The following is an 11,802-nucleotide window of genomic DNA, read 5'->3' as shown; positions in this document are numbered from 1 at the left end:
GACCGAGAGTCCGCAGGTAACGAAAACCTGGTAATATTTTCCGTTAAAAATTATACGTTCCTTTAAATATGTTACCGCAGCGATTTTCCTTTTGAATTCCGTAAAGGCGTAAACGATCGGCATGCTTATTCCGAACGCAGATACGACCCACCGACCCACCTGCTTTCCTTCCAGTGGGCAATGAATCGACTTATTCTACTTATAGGAAAATATTCGGTTAATTAGGGGACGAAGCGTTTAAAGGCCGGTATGGGAACAAGTGAGGAACGAACCTACTTCCCCCGCGGCATTTTCCTCCACCCGCGACTTCCGAAATTTTTCCACGGGAATTCGGCGCCCGGGTGGGAGAGGTCGATAGCGGCGCGGAGGGAAGACGGGGAGTTTTGCGACTCCGGTAAAAATTCTCGGTCGATGGGTGGAATTTGCCGGGCTTCGCCCGACCGTCCGTCGGGGTAAAACTGTCTATTTCTTGGCACCCGGGACGAATTCTCATTCGCCGCCGCTTCCGGTTTGGCGTGGAGTTTCCGTTTCCGGAAAGGACAAACGGTTTTGAGCCAAAATTTCCCCACCGCCGCCACCAGGAACGGACGGAAAACCGGCCAACCGTGCCGACTTTCCGTCCATTCCCGGTGGTGGCGGTCGGGTTTCGGCCTTTGCCCACCTTTTACCTCTCCCGCCCGCGGCGGGAAAGGTAAAAGGTGGGCAAAGGTGGACAATTTTGTCACTAAACTTTTGGCGGGAGAAATCCCCTTCCCTCCGCCGGCAATTATCGCCTGGAATTTGGTGGACTCGGGTCCCACGGTTCTTCTACCCCGCAGTTTATTCACACCCTTCGTTGGTGCGTTCCTGTCTTCGGGTTTTTTAGGTGGTTACGTTTTTGGCCTTTACCAAGATCTGCATCAGGTTTTTTTTTTAACGAATTCCAAATTGGAACGTCGGAAGATATTTGAAAAAACAATTTTAAATTTCGAATAACATGTAAATGAAATTTAAACGGTAGAACAACTAAAACTCGTAACTGTATGACACTTTTTAAGATGTACAGAATGAATTAATATAGGCTAACTTTGCCCGAATTTTTCATAAAGGTACCCTACCTCCACGCATGCGATATTGTATTGCAGTCTTTAAAATTAATACACTTGCCGATACGGCTGTCTTTAGATATTTCTAAAGCCTCCAGGCTACGAATATGGTCTGTTTGATAGGCCTGCCTAATTAACTTGGTGTTCTGGAAGTCCGCATGCACTTCCGGGTCAGTGATACAGATTCCGAAGGGAGTTAGTGTATATTGGCTCAACTAAACGATCAATACGAAAAACGGTACGTGAGCATGAATACAACATTAAAAACAACAAGCATACCACCGCCTTGTCCACGTACGCCAAGCTGTTTTAAATAGTTTAACCATGCCGAAATAATTACAATATAAGTTATATATTGACATTATTTTGGAACAGCGCGTTTAGCAAAAGTAAGCTAAGCACTAGTTAATTCTAAAAGTGTATATAAATTGCGTGTTATTATACCTGAATTACTTTTTATCGATGATATAATTTAATCACTTTAAAAGAATTATCTTCATATTTTTATTTAAAAACTCTGAAATGCTTACAAGATTTAATTGTAAATGTCCACTCTTAATTTTACTTTGGACTGGAAGTTTGTATATAGTTCCGTATCTTGTCTGGGCTTTCATCTCTCTGACATCGTTCTCGAGATTAAGAAAGACAGACAGAGGAAATTTATAGGTGTACAATTTTTTAAATTGAAGCTCAATAACATAAGACAAATTTACTTCGCTTATTTGGGACTTCTCGTCGCTTTATCGGTATAGAATACGGAGTACAATATTCGCTAATGGGCCGATGTTGAAAACTAATTAGAAGAATTAGCTACAAAGATGGATCATCGAATTCCAAAGCAACACAGTTATCACCATGGAAAACCAGACAGGATGTAAAATTGAAGAGGGCACGCAGTGAAAACAGTGCTGATACTACGGGCGAAAAACAATGGAAATGAAATAAGTTACCTGAATTGCTGCAGGAATTTAGTCCCGAACAAATCTACGATGCAGACGAAACGGAGCTGTTTACCGTACCATCCTTTTACGGTTCCTTAAGTTTTAAACATGAAGTACTGTCAGGTTCAAAAAACGATGGATAACATTGCCATATTCTGTTTCTCTAATACGTCAGGAGAGATGAACGGAAGTTGACAATCATTGGTAAGCAGGCTATGCCTCGCTGCTTTACCGATCTTAGAATAAACTGTTGACCAGTTGAATATTATACCAACAAGAATGTATGGATGACTTCCAATATTTTTCTGAAATGGCTTACGAGTTGGGATGCAGAACAGCATAAAAAGTCAAGAACAGCTCTGCTGCTCATTCTCACGTTGAGTGTTTGAAAGACATTCATCTGGAGTTTTTTCCTGCCGATCCACGTCCACGATACAACCATCAGATACAGGAATCATAAATAAATTGAAAACATTGTATCGCGGAAGACTAGTACAATACGTCTTTGAAGCGATTGAAGAAAATATCTTATCCTCATCTACGAAAGCAGATTAGCTGAAAGATTACTATTTTACAAGCAATAGAATATGCCGCTGGTAGTCGAAGAAATATAAGCCGTAGTACAATTCGAAAGTGCTTTTCTCATTGCAGTTTTAGGACTTCAGAACAGGAAATACCAGATGTGGCCGATAACGCTTATGAACTACGAAATGGTATAATTCACGAAGAATTTTTATAAATGGATAACAACTTTCCACCTAAAAACTAAAGATAAGGATGGCAATGGAGACCGTACTCTCGATCGCGAAAGCCAGAAAATTTATTTCTGAACTAACTGTAAGACGAATATTTTATGCAATTAGGAAACCAAGGAAGTCCCATTTCTGCGTTGGATGCCTGCGCCAGTTTTGCAGAGTATAAACAAAATGCATCAAGATAACTCGATAAATTTCTGCAAAAATAATCATTCTTTTTTGTTTGTTGATTATATTTTAATGTGTTATTTTGAACTTGAGTTTATGTACTGTACGTACACGTATTTACACTAACTTTCAAGTATATTTTTCAATAAATACTTTTTTTTCTGTATTGCTTACTTTTTATCTTAAATTTTCTATGTTCTTTAGGGGAACTTAAAATTCGCTTTATTGCGAAAGCCGCTTAATCGGGACAAATTAGTCGGATTCTGATGTGTCCTAATTAAGCGGAATCGACTGTATACGTAACGAGGGAAGTATTGGAATCGCGTCAAATTCGATCCTCCCGGTTTTGCAACTCTTGTTTTGAGACCTCCCGAACACAAAAAAGTTAAAGGGCGGAATTTCGTCAATGTGCGTATGTTGGCGTGTATTTTGTTTAATATTTTAGGAGGGGGCATCGATTAAGAAACGAAATTTGGCACTGTAACTCGTACAGGTCATCGATAAAGGTCATAAAGGTCATCGACGTTGTTCTTAAATATTGGTGGTTAAAAGTCGAGGAAGTGGGTAGATAGAGTGGTCACGTGTCGTATTTGGAGTGGGTTCAAACTTAATGATTTTACTCGTCATTAACATTTTCAAATTTTTATAAAACTCGTCTCACCCTCAAAAATAAGCTTTTTGCTATTTTATAAATCAGGAGTGGACAACCCACGGCCCGGAGGCCACGGGTATTAATAAATATATCAATTTCTCAATTTAAGAAAGTATGCAGCAAAAATTCTGTCGTTATTTTCTACAACTTAGTAAAAATTTAGTAAAAAGTAAAACAAGAAATCGACTAACAGACTCACAAGAAAACTAAAACCAACAGTGACTAATATTCAACCAAATATTCTGGATATATTACGTTCACATCAATGATAGAACTCAAGTTAAGCACACTTATGTTAATTTATAATCATATATGAATAAATAATTGTGATTTACTGGCATTTTTTTCTTTATATTCGTGTGCGACCCGCACACGACTATAAAGAAATAGTCATAACAAGCATTTTTTTCTTTATAGTCGTGTGCGGGTCGCACACGAATATAAAGAAATAGTCAGTTCAAAAGTTTTAAATGTGGCTCATACATAGAAAACGTATGACCACCCCTGTTATAATTAATTAATTAATAATATAAAATTAATATGAAATTTCCTGACGAATGACGCCACAAACAATATTAATTTCGTGCTAGTACTATTTCACCGGGAAAATTAAGCATGTAGTCTCCAAAGGTTTTAAATGAATATTTTTAAAGAGGTAATAATTTTTAATTAAAATATTGCTAAACGCTCTCAAGTCTTATATTCATAAATTACGTCTGCATTTCTTTTAAAATTTTTATTCTCCCTCCCTCTTTGGTCCCAGTTTGTCCAGGTTTCCTTAATCCCCATCCCCTTTTCAGACGTCCAGGAAAACTCGATCCCCCTTGAAACCTTTATCACTTTATGAATAATAGATACGGTAAGTAGAAACGAAATACACAAGAAATTATAAAATATAACAAAAGTTAATGAAATAAACAGACGTCCACCGAAGTTCAACCCCTTCCCGAGTTATCTCGACCTCCTCCCTCCCAGTGTGGACGTCTTTTATGGACGTCCTTGTTTCGTATTTCTATTAAGTAATATCTTGCTTGTTATGATTATATTAACAAATTATCGACAACATAGTTTGCCCAGGATTTACGTTATAAAAGCAACCGTTATAACCTTGCGCATAACGTACCGGTATAAGCGTAATAAAAGTTTGTCGCTAGAAGTTTAATTTCGAAATCGCGAAACCAATGGAATTTAGTCCTTCACCGACATCGATGCATGGTCATGGTACGCGGGCCCACATCGGAATGCGCCGGGTGTTTGTCGGCCATATTGTTTTTGCATGTTAAAAACAACGCCCGTTTTCAATCTGGCCTTTAGTTATCGTCCGTTAATTGTTTAATTGTTAGTACCACGACGCCATCTTCGATATCTCCGGAGAAAAACAAAACCAGAGCTCCCATGCCTCCAGGTTTGTTATATTTTTACAAGGTAACGGGATCGGATAGGTAAATGCCATCTAAAGTTACGTATTTATAGTTATAACGTCCGGTAAATGAATTACAACGTAAATACGTTGTACACAAACTCTGTAATTACATATTTAAACTTAGAATATTTGCATCATCTGTATTTATAAGTTACGTAAATATTTAAACAAAAGGTGTTTAAAAATATTGTATGAAACACTAAACGAAGAAAATTTCAAATGTTTCCTTTTCAAATTGCATTAATAAGATGTTTTCAAAAATATGAGACGTAAAGTAGATAAACTCGGGTATAATCTAACGGATAAAGGAATAATTTAACCGTTCCGCATTATTCCGTTAGCCGATGCAACTGATCCGTATCTCGTCTATAAGATTAATTAATAAGTTAAAGCGTTGCAAAGATATTTTAAAAATTCAATTCGGGAATTTCACTTAATAATAGTGAAAGAATAAAAATTGTTTGAAGAATCGGTTTTGAATCTTTGCTAAATTAGGCCTATAAATATTTTTTTGATTTATAAAAAATTTTTGAATTTTTATACTTTTCCAAGCATTAAATTTTTTCTTTCAATAGAATATTTTAAGTTTAGATGGCGGAACGGCGTTAATAATATTTAAAATAATACATCCAAAATGGAACCGGTCGAATGCTGTTTAATGTATTAAATTTTCTCCGGTAGACTATGAATTTATTCTCATTACTACGTAAGTATTTCAGCAACGTACAGTTCATCTCGATAACCAAACCCTTAAAATTGCTAATGCCGTTTACCATCTACGCCTTTTACGGCACAACGTTTGACCCCAAACTTACTTTCTGGCTACGTACAGTACAGACAACTTGATCAGAAAAGACTCCGTTGGCCGTCGGCTTTAAAATAATTTCCAACGAAAATATCTGGCAATATTCATTCCGTAATCGACTAGGCATTACCCGTATCAGCCTCGGTTTCTCCGTCTCTTAAATGAACTCCCTGCCAAAATCGCTAAAATATACCTTCTTAATAAACTATTTCACCCCCGTTTACCTGTTCAAATGTAAAGAAAACCCGGAAAATTCCACGTGGCCGGCCCGTCGGCCATCAAATTTTAACTTATAAATATTTTAACGGCTTGCTTCGGGGCTATATATTAATTTCCGTACCCCGTTCGTCCGTACTAAACGGTCCGCGTGTATTGCCGTCCGGTATCGTCGCCTTAACGTCACAATTGAACGGTTTTTCTACCGCAGTGGTACCGACAAGATTGAAATTAAACTTTATCTAGAATTATACAAATCTAAATCTATTTGTAACAAATACTTTATTTCGCTTATTCGTATATTTTGTATTTTGCGCGCTCGGTAACCCTGTTGTTGTTATATCTTATTGAATACTAGCAGGTAAGCCCGACATTGCCTAGGCAATAATTTAATAATCTTAATGTACTGTACAAACATTAAGATTATTAAATTATTTCGTACTTCTAACCCTTCTTCTATATTACGTTAATGCATATGGTTTATATAACTACAAAGGTTATCTTATGTAAAGGTCTATCACACCGAGTGACCGACATTATAAAATTGTTTATTCCTCTACTGTACACAATTCAATGAATTTTTAAAATGTGTTAGATTGGACACTCGGTGTGAAAAACCATTACCTAAGATAACCTTTGCAGTTATATAAATCAAATACTATAATATAACAAACATTACAGCGAAAACCATATAAATAGTTTGGTTATTTCAGCCCACCCTCGTTATGTTTATCGCCATACTCGGATGATACGAAATGGCACAATTTCATTGATGAAGTAGACACCAATTGTAAATGTGATATCTTAAATTTTTTTCTAATGTTATTTCTAAGAAACTGTACATTCACTGTCAAATATCAACGGTAATCTTGCCACGAATGAAATTTCGCGGAAAATGGGCCAAACATTTAAACTCGTTACGTTCGAAAACCACTTAAATCATATTTTGTGTTTGCCGGTAACCTCGTATTATGTAATTTTTATATTCGAATGACATCACACCGCTAGTTCGATAGAAAGAAGTGGCTGTTGAAAAAGGGGAGTCGGAGTTAATTCGACCAAAAGTAGTCGTCGACTACTAATTAATACTGGTCTACTATTAATATTTAAAAAGTGATCCGAGCTAGAAACTTTGTGCATGTGGAGGAAGTTGCTAACTTTAACGTCCGAAAGACTTCATATGTCTTGTTTAAATAAAAAAATCTTGTAAAAATGCGATAATAATTGCTTCTATGTAATAACAGTGTTTAAATTTTTGCAACAGATTGTATGAACTACGTAAGAAGTATGTTGTCGTAAATATCGCGTTTATAGAAAAATTACTGGGCTGCAATTTGAAAAATTTGTAGTCCCATAAATCCTGTCCTCCACTTGTTTGTCTGTCTATCTGTCCTTCCTTAATCTCGAAAATGGTATTAGGTAGATGAATGTCGACACCAGATATGGAAAGAATAGGGCCAGGAGGTCCAGATTAACTTTTCATAAACTTCTAGTTTGGAACGAAAGTCACGTTACTTCGTAATTTTCCTCCTGACGGAGTTAGATAACGCTCTATTGTTAACAGGAAAAGTACGATATACAAGGGAAAGACACCACTAAAAGAATTAAGAACATTGTGACGAAAAATTGCAGCCCGGAATTGTGACGATGTCACAATAAATAATAGCTGGTTGGAATTAGTTTGGTTTATTTGGTTAAGGCAACTCGATACCTCAGTGATCTGCCGTGAGGGATGCATCCCGGGAAGACTTTTGTGGGAAGTTGGACCTTATTTAGGTAAAGAAAACCCGGAAAACTCTATGTGACTAGCCCTTGGTCATGCCCGAACTCACGACAAACTAACTACCAGAGTTCAGAGAATGGTTTTATGAACTCGACGCTTATTAGAATTAAGAGCAGGGACACTTCTCATTCGAAACCGAATAATTTTGTTGTTGTTGTGTAAAACCCTTCGAACGGTTTCGTGATGTTCTTGAATATCCAAATCATCCCGAATTTCACGCATGAACTCAGTGGAATTAGAGACTGCATTAACAATTCGTCTGCGGTCTCGCGGGGTAAGATTTAAAGTACGTCCACTTCTACGTTTTGGTACATATTTTGTAGGATTTTACAAATAATGCTGAACGACTTTTTTTGAACGCTTGATGCTGTTTGCTACTGCCTAATGACTTAAACCAGTGCTTCTCAAAGCTACAATTTGTTCTTTCTCAAAGTCTGATAAATGAGTAACACGAAGCATGATAAAAAAATTTCACACTTGAAACTTGCAAGAAAGATGGCGATTCTATACTTATGTGGCAGTATATAAATTGAGTTCATGGCTATTCCGCAGTCAGCCACGAATTAGAAGCTCAAGTTTCTTAAAATTGCGTTTTTATATGTTAGGTGCTGAATTACGCAAACAAAATCTATTTCTATTAGTGTATGTTCTGATCTCAAAAGACCAATTTTTTGAGCGGTTCTATACTTTTGTGGAGCACTTTACTACATTTTTCATTCGAAGACTACAAAGTTATCTTTGCCACGATTAATAATGTGGTGCCTCGTAATTCATTCCAGGAGACCGTTCCAAATCTGAAGCAATTTTTCCTCATTAGCAGCCAAACAATTCATTCCCCTACTTTAAAAATACTCATTTTGATAAATTTAAAACGGCAAATATACATAATTTAAGGTAAAAACGACGCAATTAAATGCCTTAATAATAAATGAAAAGATGATAACAATAAATAAAATACGTAAATAATAAATAGTAAAATAAAAATTACATTTACTCTTCGCACACCGTCGACTTCGGCATCTTCAATACGACCGCTAGATCCGCCACAAGTGTACCGCTTTCGTGCTTCCTTTTTCATCTTAGCCTTTTTAAAGTCTTCCTCTTACTACTTAGAATTCGTTGCTTCCATACACTTCTTGCATACCGCAATTAAGAAGTAAAGATTATAAATTTCTGTTTGTGTCCTTGTCTACTTGGATCGTATTTATTAATAAGACTTGTTATACAGGTATAGTTTCCGATTAACAAAGAGGTGACCTTAGTCAAAACAAAATATTTTCACCAGATGATATTTCGATTTGACTTTTGACTAAGATCTCCTTTCTTTGCTAATCGGAAACTACACTTCTATAACAAGTCCTATTAATAAACACGATCCAAGTAGACAAGGATACAAACATAAATTGATAAGAGTAAGGACGTTGAGGTAAAAAGAATCAAGTAAAGTAACATAAAACATAAAACAACAAAAAGCCTTTAAGGCGCAGAGTCTTTTTATTTAAACTTCTAACGTTTTCGGTCTACTTTATCAACCTTCCTCGGAAAAAATCCACGTAAAGGTTATATATGAAATATAGGTAACACCTATCTGCCATAGTCGTAGTATAATACTTGTTACATACAACTTTTACGTGTTCATTTGTTAAGTTTAAACATAGAAATTCCAAAAAGTCTTTTACAGTGTCAATAAAGTTAAGAATAAGATATAACTAAATTTTGAAATAATGACGAAATTCGTGATTTAGTTGCCATCGTTTGTCAGTAGTTTAAAATAAGGCATCGTGACGAATCGTCATTTTACTAGTAAATAATAAATCAAATTCAACAGGCAACGACGGCGACGGTCATTATATTTATTTCGTATTTATTATAGATTATTATACCGCGCAAACAAATTATAAATGCTAAATCTTCCGAATTGAAGAATTTCTAAAATATTAATTAAATATTTTTGTTTAAAATGTGTAAAATAATTCTATCGGATTTGTTAATATTTAAAGAGTGTTTCGAGAAAATTAAATAACGAGATTTCCTGCAATTCAATAATTCACGACAATAATAACTTTAGCATCTTCAAATACAGCCGAGCTCGATAAATAAATGAGGAATAGTCGAAATACATATTCGCAAAATTAATCGATTAATAATGTATATTTGTATTAAATAACAAAGTATTTTAAAAAAACTAATTTGATTCGAAATACCAAATAAAATTATATTAAGATCTTATTTTTAAAAAAGTGCCTAACTTAATAATGTATGCTCTTAGCGTTATTCAAATTTGTAATATAATTAAATATAAAAATCATTTATTTAAATGTATGAAAATAAATAAAAGGGCAAGTTGTAATTCTGTTTTTGAATATTTTAAATAACGTTAAATACATTAAAACATCTAGTCATATTTTTTCAAGACTTATCCAACTCGTCCCGGTCGGAATATTAAATTACTTTTACGTTAGCGTAATATAAAATAGAAAATAAATTTCATTTTATATTTTATATTATGCTAATGTAAAATAAATTTAATGTTATAATAATAAAAGTCGGACAAGTTTTGAAAAAGTCCATCCGTAGCTTTCCGATATAAATTTTTAATTCGTATAAATCTTAATTACATTTAACATGAAATTAATTGATATAAATTTAATTATCAATTAAATATTTTATAATGTATTCGATGTTAAACGTATTTTAATTATAATTTATTTATAAGTTATTAATTGATGTCATTGCGGATGTTTATAATTCAGGATTATTATAGTAATTAGATAAATTAAAAATTAAAAATATTTTTCCGTAAAAGAACTTTTCTTGTTAAATTAAATGAAAAATAACGTAAACGAGCAATTATTTATTGTGACCTGGTCGCAATGCCGTGCTACAATTTTTAATTTATTTCATTTAAAATATATGCTCTCCATCTCAAATTAGTACTGTAGTGTCTTGTCCCCGTACATCATCATACTTTTCCTTTAACGGTAGAGTCCTGCCGGTTATCTATCTAACACCGTTCGAGGGAAAATTTTGAATTGAAATAACGTGACTTGCTGTTTTTATCACGTTACGGTGACTCGAAGTTCTTATACAGTTAATCGTGGCTTCCTGCTCCTAAGGTTTCCATATCTGGTCTCGTCTTTCGTCTATCTAACTCCGTTCTCGAGATAAAGCAAAGACAGACAAACGGGCGACAGTAGAAAATTTATAGTTCTACAATTTTTTTTTTAAATTGCAGCCGGATAACTGAATAACATTACGTCAATTTCCTTTCGTAACCGATAAAGAATAGTAGGAAAAAATTGTCTTTATTAGAGTATCGCCAGGTTATAGTCCAATATCTTTTATTGTTTGATCGGAGCTTAATAAATAAAATTTGGCTTCTTGGTGGATTCTTAATGAAGCGGGCCCGGAAATAATTTTATCCCGATTTACATAAAAAATTCATTTCGACGGTTCTCTTCCATCGATTCCGTAGACTTTCTTTATCTGAGTGTCGATAATTATCGAAGTTCGTCTTACGATTTTTTTTATTTTTATGCGATAAATATTTCTTGTAATAAAAATGCAATTAGTAAATAAATACCCAGCGCCTTAACATCGGCCAAAAGTTTTCCAGCGAAGAGTACTTCCAGTCTAATTTCCACCTACTTCGGGCTCTTTATCTCTGCAATACCAGAGTTAATGGATTATCTAGACTCTGAATGCCTATTGTTCTCACCCTTAAAAGTAGAGTTAATAAACAAGCTTGCCGATAGGTGTGCTGCAATCGTTTGCTATTGGTTGGTTTATATCTTATGCAGAAAAGCATTGTATCGGTGTAAAATAAATGTTATAATATCAGTAATTGCACAAACAACTGTATTTATACAGCTATCTTATAAATATTCTTATATAATACAAGTTAGCTGAAAATAAATGAATAAAAACTAATAATACATAAAATGTATAAAAATTAATTTTACGTAAGCTTTCGT

The sequence above is a fragment of the Centruroides vittatus genome, unplaced genomic scaffold (genome assembly GCF_030686945.1).
Source record: "Centruroides vittatus isolate TY-2023 unplaced genomic scaffold, ASM3068694v2 contig_424, whole genome shotgun sequence".
In the NCBI taxonomy this organism is placed as follows: Eukaryota; Metazoa; Arthropoda; class Arachnida; order Scorpiones; family Buthidae; genus Centruroides; species Centruroides vittatus.
The sequence above is the reverse complement of the archived record's forward strand: the minus strand, read 5'-3'. Positions refer to the sequence as shown.